This window comes from Coregonus clupeaformis, chromosome 18 (assembly GCF_020615455.1).
Source record: "Coregonus clupeaformis isolate EN_2021a chromosome 18, ASM2061545v1, whole genome shotgun sequence".
NCBI classification, from domain to species: Eukaryota; Metazoa; Chordata; class Actinopteri; order Salmoniformes; family Salmonidae; genus Coregonus; species Coregonus clupeaformis.
This window is the reverse complement of record NC_059209.1, coordinates 25,993,619-26,008,456: the sequence shown is the minus strand read 5'-3', so window position 1 is coordinate 26,008,456 and position 14,838 is coordinate 25,993,619. Positions and strand designations below refer to the sequence as shown.

General features: G+C 45.9%; 1 protein-coding gene across 6 annotated transcripts in view; it reads right to left on the bottom strand.

Moving 5' to 3' along the window:
* Window positions 1-14,838, bottom strand: part of LOC121530631 (autism susceptibility gene 2 protein-like) — a 375,807-nt gene that overhangs the window by 45,548 nt on the left and 315,421 nt on the right. The gene's annotated exons all lie outside the window — the stretch shown is intronic.

The following is a 14,838-nucleotide window of genomic DNA, read 5'->3' as shown; positions in this document are numbered from 1 at the left end:
TGCTCAATGTAAAGCGTAAATGATAAATCTAGGCCACACTGTAATAATGTGTTCATAAATTACATTTTATTTCAATTTTCATATAGAATCATTACGTCTTCAAAATATGATTTCATGAGAAAATGTTACATTCAATATTTGTTTTATCCAACTCTGCATTAATCACTACTATAATTTCCATCGTTATAATAGTTCAGTTGAGAGAAGTTGTTTAAGGTCGAGTCCCTCCTGAAAGTCGGGCAAATTCAGCACTGTGAGTAAGGGCCTGAGACAAAGCGAAAAGGGAAAAAGTAATCTGACTATGAAGTGACAGCAGAGACATGTAGACTAAACACGAGTAGCTTTTTCCTCCCTGGTCAGTCATATGTGTAGATTCTGGCGAGCCTCTCCAGAAAGAGAAAACAGCTTTTTATTTTAACAAAAATACACATCGAACCGGCCGGTGAGACACAGAACTTTTAAACACAGCTTTGGAGTCGTAAATCGACAAGAGACAACCTGCTAATGTGCGAGAAGGTGACAAAAGTATGCATTTAAAAGATAATATTAAAGATGCACTATGCAGAAATCGCTCCGCCATTTCTTGGTTGCTAAAATTCTAATAGTTTGTCTAATGTCAGTTTATGTGACAGAACAAGCAGTCTCTGTGCAGAGAATCATTGTACCATCTAAACTTCTGTGAAATATATTTTTCATAACCAAAACGATTGTATTTTCAGCTGGTGTACAAAACCGAAAGTAAAAGAGGCAAAAACAAAACTAAAGAACAGGAAGCATAGAAATAGAGAACATAGAACAGATTTACTGCGTCTTAGACTTGCGTTCGATGAGAATGAAAGATCTATAACTCACATTACTATGTGAATTTGGTCGGGTCGCCAAAAAAGTTACATATTGTAGCTTTAACACTGAACATCTTCCTCATCCTATGATGTAAGTCTATATACACTTGGTGTAAATCACAATTTCCCCTCCTCGCCTCTTCCTCCCTGCTGGGACTTAGAAAAGCAGTTAAAACTGAGCATATGCTCTGGCCATTGGGTCCCAGTGTCCTTAACTGCCATCATTGTAATTTACGCAGCACAAACGGAACATACACTGAACAAAAATATAAACGCAATATGTAATTTGTTGGTCCCATTATTCATGACTGAAATAAAAGATCCCAGAAAAGTTTCACACGCACAAAAAGCTTATTTATCTAAAGAAATTTGCACAAATTTGTTTACATCCCTGTTAGTGAGCATTTCTCCATTGCCAAGATAATCCATCCACCTGACTGGTGTGGCATTTCAAGAAGCTGATTAAACGGCATGATCATTACACGGGTGCACCTTGTTCTGGGGACAATAAAAGGCCACTCTAAAATGTGCAGTTTTGTCACAACACAATGCCACAGATGTCTCAAGTTTTGAGGGAGCCTGCAGTTGGCATGCTGACTGCAGGAATGTCCACCAGAGCTGTTGCCAGAGAATGTCATTTTCATTTAGCCTCCAACGTCGTTTTAGAGAATTTGGCAGTACATCCAACCGGCCTCACAACCGCAGACCACGTGTAACCACACCAGCCCAGGACCTGCACATCCGGCTTCTTCACCTGCAGGATCGTCTGAGACCAGCCACCCAGACAGCTGATGAAACTGAGGAGTATTTCTGTCTGTAATAAAGCCCTTTTGTGGGGAATAACTCATTCTGACTGGCTGGGCCTGGCTCCCCAGTGGGTGGGCCTGGCTCCCCAGTGGGTGGGCCTGGCCCCCAAGTGGTTGGGCCTACGCCCTCCCAGGCCCACCCATGGCTGCACAACTACCCATTCATGTGAAATCCATAGATTAGGGCCTTTTTTTTTTGACTGATTTCCTTGTATGAACTGTAACTCAGTAAAATCATTGAAATTGTTGCATGTTGCGTTTATATTTTTGTTCAGTATATGTAAAGCACTGCTAGTGAATCAGAGAGAGAGAAAGAGAGGGAGAGAGAGACCTTCCTCTAAAACCTCCCAATCTAGATACTGTTACTGCCTTTACTGAGCACTAGACTAGAGACACCCTCTCCTCTAATACCAACTATAACAACGCTCCTCCAGCCTACAAAGTGCTCTTATAACTAACGCTTTAACTTCCACTCAAGGTATGGTACTGTATGGGTACGGTGCACTTTCAGTGGAAGGAAGAGATAGAAGTGAATGCTTAGTTTCAGTAGCAGTGTTGTGGTGATCCATTCCACCCTGTTTGTGAAGAGGAGTGGAAAGGAGAGAAAGAGTGTTCTGCATTGCTCTCCTCCATTCTCCCAGAACCAGGCAGCTACAACACTATGCTCTTTGTTAGCTAGCACTCCACATTAAACGCTCCAGTACCAAGCTTCGCCGCCCGCCCGCCCGCCCGCCCGCCTGCCTGAATCACTGGCTACCCTGGAGGGCCTGTGTGAACATATGGCTCAGGAGAAATGAAGCTTGTCAAGTGGACACAGGCGCTGGGTCGGGTCTGGGTGCTGGGAGTGGCACACAGTGTCATGAAAACTAAATGGTTAGGTCATACTCTAAACAACTATAACAACCGTCTTGAACAAAGATGAAGAAAACAAAACAACAGAAACTGCCATGTCTTATAATATATTAAGACCTCTGTATTCGTATGTGTTCAGTAAGGGCCAATTATGTTGCTGCCTAGTTGTTTTTCTATTCCAACAAACGTAGCAGTTTCAACAACCAATGTTTACGTTTAATGCTCTGTTTTGTATCCACCAACTCCACATGAGTCAGTCATATAATTCACAATTACAAGGCCAACTTACAAAGGCAGTTCTTAAAAAGGCATGTGAAAACAAGGCATGTTTTTGGCATAAAAAATGTTTATACTTCTGAACTTCTGGGCTAGCTTGCTCAAGTTTACATTTTTTGAGAGGGCTGTTCTGTTGGCTGTCTCTGCGCCTGTGGTTGTGGTGTGCAGAGGTCATGTATAACAAATTCTTCACACTCTCTTTGTTGAGGGGGAGCCCTGGCCATCATTAAAAAACAGACAGGGAATGAAAGAGGAGAAGGAGAGGAGAGGAGAGGACAGGGGGCACCAACCAAAGGCCAGGTTTTCCAAAGGAAACAAGGAAATCTAACCATTTCAAAACTAAGGAAATTCAAGCCACATTGCTGGGAGCCAAAAGCCCTTGGACTGGGCAGCAGGAAGCCTGACCTTTGCTATTTGAGCCTGATGCTTTGGGGCCTGGCCTTCTCTCAGGAGAGCCTTCAGCAGGCCTCAGCTTTCCTTCCTTATTTTATTCATTAGCCATGCTTTATGATTCAGCTTCCTCTGAGCCACACAAGGGCTCCGTGAGAAAACACGCTGTCTGTCTGCCTGCCTGCCTGCCTGCCTGCCTGCCTGCCTGCTGGAGAGAAAAAAGAGAGAAAGAGAGACGGAGGGAGGGAGACAGCAGCTGTGAAATCCTCCTGTTCCCTCGCCAGGCCCGGCGCAGGGGGAGAGAGAGAGAGAGGGAACGAGGCGGGTAGGCGGTGGAGGGGGGTAGGGGTGTGAAATCCCACCAACAGAGTGTTAACTCCCCAAAGAGCCACACGCAGCACCATAATTCCGAGATTTAGGCAATGCCAAATTACAAATTACACCACTGTTTGTTTTAAAAAGTCCCTCAACTTCCCAGAACACGTCTGACTTATTGGCTGCACAAATCTCTTGAAAATACAGCACAAATAGAGAGGGAGAGAGATAGAAAGAGAGACGGGGAGAGAAAACCACTACCCAGCATTTAGTGAGACATTTAGTGTAGTGGGGCATTAATGTTTGCTGTCACTGCATAGAAATATGACAAATCGTTAGCCATTTGAAATGTCCACATCAAATTCCACCAAATTCTGCACAAAGAAGCCAAATGAGCTCTAGCTCTGCAGCAGGCTGGGTAGCGAGGTAATCAACAGAATGACTTTCAGCCATGAATTAATGAAAGGCATTGATCAGTTAAGGATGTGATTTCAAAAAGACAGGAAGGTCAGCAATTACCCACAGTCAATTAACCTCATTTAGTAAATACTGCTGAGAGACCAATATCCCAGTGCTTTATATCAAACGATCTGTCCGGGCGCAGCCGTACCTTTGATCTAAAGCTCGTATTGCATGCTTTGCATTCCTGAACACTGAGCTAGATATTTCCAAATGGAGGAGGAGGAGGGGGAGGAGGAGGGGGTGGGGATATAATGTGTGGTGGTTATGGAGGAACAAGACAAAACCATAACAAAATGCCAAATAGAAACCCAAGCGGAAACCCTATTCCCAGTCCCTGTCAAAATAATCTCTGGATACATTTTGTACAGAATAGAACTGCAAAATCGTTTGACTGTTTAACTGAAGAAGATTCAAAACAAGCAATGCTGTAGCTGTGTTATTCTGTTGTGGTTCCAAACCCACAAACATTCACATCCGCCTGTTTGTATTTTAGTCATTTAGCAGATGCTCTTATCCACAATGACTATCCAACTAATCCCTTTGGGAAGCATGTAACAAAACAAAGACCCATTGACCACCAATGACCAGCTATGGCCAATAATACTCCATCCAAGGGCATGCAGTGGGTTTAGCTGACAAAGGCAGGGGAACAAACCTACTGTATTTCATCCATGGGTCGATAGTGATCATGGCTTATTGCCTCTACTCTACCTTGGAGCCTGAAGTCTGGATTCTGCATCCTACACAAAGCCAATCATGATGCATTATATTCCCTGTAGTGCTGTAAATGGGTTGTGTTTGATGCATGAACCATTCAGCCATACGTCCTCCAACATCCCCCTGCATGCCTCCCATGGTACAAGACCTACCACCATCCATCCATGGGGATGGGAGAGGAGAGGGAAGGAGAGGCAGGGAGGGTATGTTACTACAGGGATGTTCTGTCTGGACTAACACCAGGGAGGGCACTGCACTGGGCGGCCATGACATGATGCAACACTGCACTTCACAGAGCAGCCAGAGAGGGAGAGAGAGCAGAGGGAAAAAGAGAGAGACCCCAGCGGGGGGTGACTCAGAAGGGGCAAGCTGGCTGGCACAGAAAACCAAGCTCTCAATTACCCACCTCCCACCTCCCCTCTCACCACCACACACTGTGTTAATTTGCGGCCCGGGTCGGTGTTTCATCACTGTCACCCTGCTCTGACAGCTCCTTTCCTCCTCCTCTCCTCCACTGTCACCCAGCGGCCCACACCCCTCCATCCTCCTCCACCCACCCTCATTCATCCTCCTTACAGCTCTTCTGCCATTAAGAGCTGGGACCGGGTCCAAAGCTGCCATTTACGTAACAATCATGTCAGGGTAGCCACTGCTTTGATAAATATTTTCATCCGTACCCACTCAGGCCCTGAAATACAATCACCCTCTAACCCCAACCCACTTTCTTTTCTTGCTTGCTCGTTGTTTTTGCCTATCTGGGCCTGAATTCAAGTGTCTCTGAGTAAGAGTGCTGGTTTAGGATCATTTTTACCTTTTAGAATATAATGATTAATATTACATGTACAGGGGGGACCTGATCCTAGATCAGCATTTGTATTTTGAGACGTTTGATCCATAGGGCCCCTGAGTGTCTAGTAGCAGGAGAAACCGAGATGTCAGGCGGTGGGTCTTGTGATACAGCAGCTAACGTGAGGGTGGATCTGAGACTGCTGTGGCTATTGCTGTGTTCAGCCATGCATATTTGGCCTGGCTGCCTGAATGGCACAGCAAATGAATGATCTCCCTCCTCAGCTCTGCGCTCGTTTGTCCTTCTTTTACTCCACCTATGATCCACAAACTTAATGATCTCCCGAGTGGTCGTTTATCATAAGATGGAGAGCATTTCCCCCACACTGTCAGGCAGATAGGCAGGGTTAGCAGGGATGGAGGGGGAGGGCTGGAGGTAGGGAGGTAGGACACCCCACCAGTCAGAACAGGTGTGGGACAGCAAGATTACAGACACCTCCCCACATACACACCCAGAGGTGTTGAGAAGACAGAGACAAACTCCCACATGCCTGTCAACCAGAAACCATTAGATACGGTGAGGGAAAAAAGTATTTGATCCCCTGCTGATTTTGTACATTTGCCCACTGACAAAGAAATGATCAGTCTATAATTTTAATGGTAGGTTTATTTGAACAGTGAGAGACAGAATAACAAAAAAATCCAGAAAAACACATGTCAAAAATGTTATAAATTGATTTGCATTTTAATGAGGGAAATAAGTATTTGACCCCCTCTCAATCAGAAAGATTTCTGGCTCCCAGGTGTCTTTTATACAGGTAACGAGCTGAGATTAGGAGCACACTCTTAAAGGGAGTGCTCCTAATCTCAGCTTGTTACCTGTATAAAAGACACCTGTCCACAGAAGCAATCAATCAATCAGATTCCAAACTCTCCACCATGGCCAAGACCAAAGAGCTCTCCAAGGATGTCAGAGACAAGATTATAGACCTACACAAGGCTGGAATGGGCTACAAGACCATCGCCAAGCAGCTTGGTGAGAAGGTGACAACAGTTGGTGCGATTATTCGCAAATGGAAGAAACACAAAATAACTGTCAATCTCCCTCTGCCTGGGGCTCCATGCAAGTTCTCACTTCTTGGAGTTGCAATGATCATGAGACCGGTGAGGAATCAGCCCAGAACTACACGGGAGGATCTTGTCAATGATCTCAAGGCAGCTGGGACCATAGTCACCAAGAAAACAATTGGTAACACACTACGCTGTGAAGGACTGTAATCCTGCAGCGCCCGCAAGGTCCCCCTGCTCAAGAAAACACATATACAGGCCCGTCTGAAGTTTGCCAATGAACATCTGAATGATTCTGAGGAGAACTGGGTGAAAGTGTTGTGGTCAGATGACACCAAAATGGAGCTCTTTGGCATCAACTCAACTCGCCGTGTTTGGAGGAGGAGGAATGCTGCCTATGACCCCAAGAACACCATCCCCACCGTCAAACATGGAGGTGGAAACATTATGCTTTGGGGGTGTTTTTCTGCTAAGGGGACAGGACAACTTCACTGCATCAAAGGACGATGGACGGCGCCATGTACCGTCAAATCTTGGGTGAGAACCTCCTTCCCTCAGCCAGGGCATTGAAAATGGGTTGTGGATGGGTATTCCAGCATGACAATGACCCAAAACACACGGCCAAGGCAACAAAGGAGTGGCTCAAGAAGAAGCACATTAAGGTCCTGGAGTGGCCTAGCCAGCCTCCAGACCTTAATCCCATAGAAAATCTGTGGAGGGAGCTGAAGGTTCGAGTTGCCAAACGTCAGCCTCGAAACCTTAATGACTTGGAGAAGATCTGCAAAGAGGAGTGGGACAAAATCCCTCCTGAGATGTGTGCAAACCTGGTGGCCAACTACAAGAAACGTCTGACCTCTGTGATTGCCAACAAGGGTTTTGCCACCAAGTACTAAGTCATGTTTTGCAGAGGTGTCAAATACTTATTTTCCTCATTAAAATGCAAATCAATTTATAACATTTTTGACATGTGTTTTTCTGGATTTTTTGTTGTTGTTATTCTGTCTCTCACTGTTCAAATAAACCTACCATTAAAATTATAGACTGATCATGTCTTTGTCAGTGGGCAAACGTACAAAATCAGCAGGGGATCAAATACTTTTTTCCCTCACTGTATAGCCTCCCTGACCTAGAGCATCATTAACATTGTAATGTAAACATTCCACCGAGTGACCATGCAAAATGGAGTCCCCCCCCCCCCCACCCCCCACCCCACCCACACACACAGCACAGCTCTTTGTATTTAGCCCCCAGTGCCATTTTCACTGCCAGCCATGGTGTGTGTGTGTGTGTGTGAAGGGGGGGGGGGGACGACGACGACGACGACGACTCCATGGCATTGCTTTCCCTAGCAACAGCAGCGGGTAAGTAAATGCAGAGAGAGAAAGAGGGGCTTGAGCTTTGTGTGAAATATGACCCTGCGTCTCAGTTACCACTATCCCTTCTCCCTTCTCCACCCCCACCCCCCTCACCCCACCCCTATCCTCCCTTCCCGCTGTTGAGGAGCAGTTGCTAGCCCTTATCATGGCCGCCTGTCGGTTTAGTATAAAATTAGCAGTCTATCAGGGGAGTGCAGGGACCAGTTTCATCAGCAGGAGAAAGGCAGAGGCACGCATTGCATTAAAGCCCCATGCAGCCAGAGACAGGCAGGGTCACAAATCATAGAGGCAGCAGCCCCCTGGGACCGCCACTCGGGCCGCAGTAACCAGATAAGGAGAAATGAGGAAAACGGACATGACATATTTCACAGGACTCGCCCCAGACCCATTCTGCTACCTGGAGGGGGAGAGAGGGAGAAAGAGGGGGTGACAAATGAAAACCTCAACCCAGGGAAGAAGAGAAGAAGAAGGACTGAGGGAAAGCGAAAAAATAATAAAAAAGAAAGCAAGAAGATTTGAAAAGGCAGGAAATGACAAAGTCAAAGGTGCCTAAATCAGATTACTGGATAAATTCCCGGTGAATTAGGGAACTGGGACGAGCTATCAGTGCCAGTTAAGTGAACCTGTGCATTGATATTCCTGTTTCACATTTCAACAGAGATAAACCGCTGAGAACGGCTTTCATTAAACAGCATAATGCACCGAGCCACATGCTAAATTGGCCTAATAAAGGAAAGACAGACAAAATCATCTAAGCTATCACTATCCATTTAACTCAATTAGCCCCATGCTGAATCTGAACCTAAAACCTGCAGATAATAAAATGAGGATAATATGTGGCTAGCTAGGCTAACTCCTCCCTGTCTACATAGCCTGGCAGGAGGGCATGGAGGAGGGAGATATAGCTTGGTAGGAGGGAGATATAGCCTGGGAGGAGGGGATGAAGGAGGGAGGAGATGGTAGGGAGATATAGGCTGGTAGGAGACGGTAGGGAGATATAGCCTGGTAGGAGACGGTAGGGAGATATAGCCTGGTAGGAGACGGTAGGGAGATATAGCCTGGTAGGAGATGGTAGGGAGATATAGCCTGGTAGGAGACAGTAGGGAGATAAACGCCTGGTAGGAGACGGTAGGGAGATATAGTTTACATCCCAGATGGCACCCTTTTCCGTACATAGTGCACTATATGTACTTTTCACTAGAGCCCTATGGTTCCCATCTGGGGCGCAACCATAGCCTGGCTCCCAGTGAGGAGGAAGATCTAACCAGCTCACTACAGCTCAGTTCAGAATGGTTTGTTGGGCCACAGCCCTCCACGGCCCTCCTCCTCCTCCTCCTCTCCTGCTCCTTAATGTCAGAATGTGTGTGTGAGATAAGGACCAGGTAATCTCTCTGTGGAATCAGGGCCGTTCTTTATTACTCCCAGGGCAAATAGGGATCAGAGGGCTGCCTGCCTGTGCCTCTCTCTCTCTCTACTGACTGACTGACTAACTGGCAGCTGAGACCAGAGATAGAAAGACCAGGGAGACGGCCATTATGGTCAAGGCTCCATGATCTCTGATTGGTTGGTTGACAGCCTTGACCAATCCCTCCTCTTCCTCCTGTGTGGGTGTTATAGGACAGTCTTCCTAATCTCCTATGATCACATCCTTTTGTTTGGTCCCTTTACCCAGTCCTGACAATAATTCAGTCTCAGGTATATAACAACAACCTTCTTCATCTGTATTTTAGACCACCATTGTTTCTCTGAGAATCATCACACTATGGATGCATTGTTCCTATAGAAAGGATCAAGGTACCTCAGGATATGTTATAATAATCCACCCCTGCTGCTGTGGAGCTCCATCACCAACCACCATCCTAACAGAGACACACATTACACCCCTCTGTGACATGAGCTGTGACCCAAATGGCTCCCTATTACCAATTTAGTGAACTACTTTAGTGCCCATAGGGCTCTGGTCAAATGTAGTGCACTGCATAGGCAATAGGGTGCCATTTGGGACGAAAGTATGATCACCCTGTGGTGCAGAGATGAGAGCTGGAGGCAATGTGGTTGGTAGGCAAACCACCTCTCCTCTTACTGCAGCTTGTTAGAGGAAAGTGGCTTAAAGCGCCGCTCAATAGAACTCTGTTCACCTTGTTTCCCTTCCAACCGGAACAATGTCTAGGTGAGTCATCTAGTGAGCCTACCTCAGGCTATTAACTAAGTTACATTCCTCCTCCTCCTCATCTTAAGGCCACACTAACCGTAGCAGCTTAAGCTTTGAATTCGGCTAAAAGGGAAACCTCAGATCCTTTGAATGTTTAAATAATGCATTGATAACAAGGCATTGTGACCCTCCTCCTCTTTTCCCCTCCAACCCACACAGTGTATTTCCACCAACCCAGGGAGGCCGTCTCACTAGGGGAAGAAAAGGCCTGTCTGACACCACATTTACAGTGTGGTCGCCTGTGGTATGCTCCATCAAGCACTGAGGAAGGCTTTAATGGGGTAGGGTGGAATGGGATGGGGGCCCCTGGGCTCCATGGGAGCCAAAGCTCCACACACCTAGCCTGAGCACCCATTCTGTACATTTACTGGTACACACATCCTAGACTACTAATTGATTAATACAATTTATTATATAATTAAAATACATATCCTACAACCAGAAACATGAAAGGATTAGCAGTACATACATTAATAAAGCAATAATACACAAGAGGATATATTTTACTGTGATTTTTGGCACGTTGTGATGCGACGCTAGGTAGGAGACTTTAGCAGAGTCTTGAACTTAACGCGTTAGGAGACTACAGTAGTGCAGTGGTATCAGGACACTACAGTAGTGCAGTGGTTTCAGGACACTACAGTAGTGCAGTGGTATCAGGAAACTACAGTAGTGCAGTGGTATCAGGACACTACAGTAGTGCAGTGGTTTCAGGACACTACAGTAGTGCAGTGGTATCAGGACACTACAGTAGTGCAGTGGTTTCAGGACACTACAGTAGTGCAGTGGTATCAGGACACTACAGTAGTGCAGTGGTATCAGGACACTACAGTAGTGCAGTGGATTCAGGACACTACAGTGGTTTCAGGACACTACAGTAGTGCAGTGGTATCAGGACTCTACAGTAGTGCAGTGGTATCAGGACACTACAGTAGTGCAGTGGTATCAGGACACTACAGTAGTGCAGTGGTATCAGGACTCTACAGTAGTGCAGTGGTATCAGGACACTACAGTAGTGCAGTGGTATCAGGACACTACAGTAGTGCAGTGGTTTCAGGACACTACAGTAGTGCAGTGGTTTCAGGACACTACAGTAGTGCAGTGGTATCAGGACACTACAGTAGTGCAGTGGTATCTCACTATAATAGTAGTAGTGTTGTCATGATACCAGAATTTTTACTTCGATACTGATACCAGATTTGTAAAAAAAGAAGGCATTTAAGTCACAGAATTGCACTTGATCAATACAGATAAACTACTGCTCTGTTCAATTTTTGTGCATCTTTTGAGTTTGTCATGACATTTAAAAAAACACGTCAACATTTTTCAGAGACAGCCATGTATACATTAATAAATCAATCATACAATCAATTTGACTTTGTTTTTACCAATCTAACTACATAACAACTTAATGAATACATTTTAGGTGGCAATCAGCTTTGAAATCAGCATATTTTGCATTATGGTTTGCTACTAGGGTAGTGAATTGATGTTAGTTCAGCTGTAAACTAGCAAGGAAAGTTAGCCTACAAAGCTGGAAGCTACCGGTATCTTCTTGCATTGTAAAGTGTTCTAGCCTGTATGGACATTGTTTTGCGAACAGTAATTACATTTACATTTACATTTTAGTCATTTAGCAGACGCTCTTATCCAGAGCAACTTACAGTTAGTGAGTGCATACATTTTTCATACTAATTAACAGTTAAAACATTCCTACATGTCGTGTCGCATTATTCAAGTGTGTTAACTTCTGTGCAGCTTGAGTGGGGAGCTAACAGGATGCAGCTCATACTCCTAGTGCAGGCTATGTGGAGCAGGCACAGTGCGCTCGCGCTATAAGGGGGGCATCGGCTGCGCTGATAGACAGACGTGATCCATGAGACACATTTGACACACCCTGTCAGCATGGCTCTACACTCTCTCACATGGGGTTGGTGTTTCTGGGGAGTAACATTAACAGCATCTCCAGCCCAGGATCCTGCTTATATGTCAGCCACCGGTGTGAAAGTAGGAAAGGCTCTCACAGGATCAATACAGTCACTTGTATGCCGGCCGGCGGAGAGAGGGAGGCAAAGTGGAGGAGGGGGGAGGGGAGTGGAAAACTGGAGGGCAGGAACTGGCAACCCCGGCCAACACTTCCACCTTGGCCGCCCCCTTACTCCCCTCCACTTCCCACCCCCATGCACAAACAGAAATGGTATGCACAATATAAAGGAGGCTCAGACCTAAGCCCCTGTTCATGTTAGAAAGGGACACGGCACGATAAGTGGAATTTACTTTTAAAGTGGACACGGGCCTCAGGTTACTGGCATCTGAAACCCAAACCTCTCTGGGAGGCCTCGTGCCCAGGCCAGGCAGGACACCCAATGCCCAGGACAGGCAGGACACCCAACGCCCAGGCAGCCCTTTAGAAATACTTCTCCCATCCACTCAGCTGTGGAGGGAGAATGAAGGAAGGATGGAGGGAGAGAGGGGAGCAGGGCTCAGCACACCTTTATGTTGCTTCATTACACCTCCATGTTTATGATGGGAGAGACTTCCACCATCGCCAAACACGGTAACACGTCTACAGCGTTGGCGGAGGAGGAAGAGAACGGGCGAGCGGCGTGTTTCTGGGTTTGCGGTCAGTCAGGTACTCAGTGGTTGATGGACGTCAGCTGGTGACAAGAAGGTGGAGGGGGGGGTCAGGGTCCTAACTCCTGGGGGGTAATCCAATAAGAAATGGCAGCCCAGCAACTGTGCTTGGACCCCTGTGGCGTTAGAGACATGCATCCTTTATTTAGAGCATGGCATAGCTTTTTATTGATGCTTTTATTCTACTAGTGACAGCATGACATGACACAACCAGGGCCCAGGCATGTCAGAGACATGGTTTATGAGGGGAATACTAGGGTAGACATTAGGCAAGGGTTGGCTCCCAAATGGCACCCTATTCCCTGTATAGTGCACTACTTTTGACCAGGTCCCATAGGGCTCTGTTGAAATGTAGTGCACTATATAGGGAATAGGGTGCCATTTGGTATGCAGCCAGAGCGTTGTTGGCCAGGCTGGCTAAGTAACACACGTCCCATTCCTCTCCCACAAGGTACTGCATTGTGCTATTGCTCCTGTCATTGGCTCACTCCAGATGTGTGACTTACAAGGGTTTGAAATGTATAAATACCCAAGGAGGCACGTCACTGTGAATAGCTGGAGCTTTGCTCTTTGGTGTTGAGCTAACCGTGACTAACCGTTTGCTTCTATCGACAGACCAGGGAGTCCAGGGATGTTTCTCGCCGGGCCGTTTCTCACCAATGCGACAACTGCAGAGACCTTGTGAGAGAGCTTATGATTCAGACTTTCACACTTACTGTGTAACCTCACCCTGGTTCCTGGCTGGCATGCCCACAGTCAGTACCACACACCTGACCTTGTGACAAACCACAGGGGGTCCCAGTGGGGTTTCAGTTACACAGCACTCATTGACACATGCTAAATGAGAATCAATGATGCACTTAACAACATAAAGACACATATAATTACATCCACTGTCTGCTGATATAGCAGCATGTACAATCAATAATTAGTTAGTTATAGATTCTAGCTATAGATTTACTACCCATCAGTAAAGGGAGCAGCATGCTACCACGTAGACATATAACTTCTAGTAGTTTTATTGCTATGGCTACACTGAAAAAAAAACAACTCTCACCACATTTACCACAAGCATTCTTTGCTATACCGCAAAGATAGGGAAACTAGTTTACCATCTATCAACTGTAGTCTTACACAAGCTTTAGTGGCCCTCTGTGCTGGTAACCCTAGATACACTTACCTCTGATTAGGAAGGAGCACATGTAGAGGAATTTGGATCTGGCAACCATCAACCATCTAAACACAAATCTCTAGACAGATTCACCGGGGGAGGAGGAGGAGGAAGAGAAGGAGGATGCAACGCATGCGATGCCATGGATTTCACTTTACTTTGCATGATGGGTAGAGAAGGTAGAAAATATTTACAAGTGACGACCTCTGCAGAACGAAGAGCCATTAAAGGTTGTCTGTCATTCCATGTAATGCTGAGCAATGTTCACTCCACTTCGGATTAAAATACAATGAAGCAAGTAAATGCAACTTTGTCTTACATGTGACTCTCTCAATTATTCATGTGGAAATGAAACAACAACCGGCAGAGAGTTTTCCCCCGAGCAGTAATACCATTTTCCGCGGCTGCTCATGATGGCTGCAATGAATATCTTAGCACTCGTTAAAAGCTTTGTTTCCTCTTGGATGGACAGAGAGAGGAGAGGGAGAGTTAGGTCACCTATACAGCACTGTAGTGTATAGGGCCCCTTAGGTGTCACTTGGTTTCGACTGCCTTATCTCCATTCAAGTACCGTAGAGGCTATTGGTATGTGTACATTATGCAGCCTATTGACCCTAACTGACGTACAGTATGGAAGAGGAGAGGTTAACCAGCTAATTACTCTACTGCAGCACCACTCTAACAAAGCATTTCCTGTCAATAAACCAAACCTGCCTATTATGCGCTAAACTACCTCTTAAATGTTTTCTTTCTCTAAAGGAAGCATTCTCAGGCAAGCTGTGTCTACTATTAACAAAACTACTGATAACTTTAATTAGTTGTGCCATTTACAAATTGCCTCTTGTTCTTAAAAGACCCTTCAGCTAATTCTATGACAACCTTTGTCTGCAGTGCTATGAGGTCACTTCACTGTCTCTGTATGTGTGCTAGA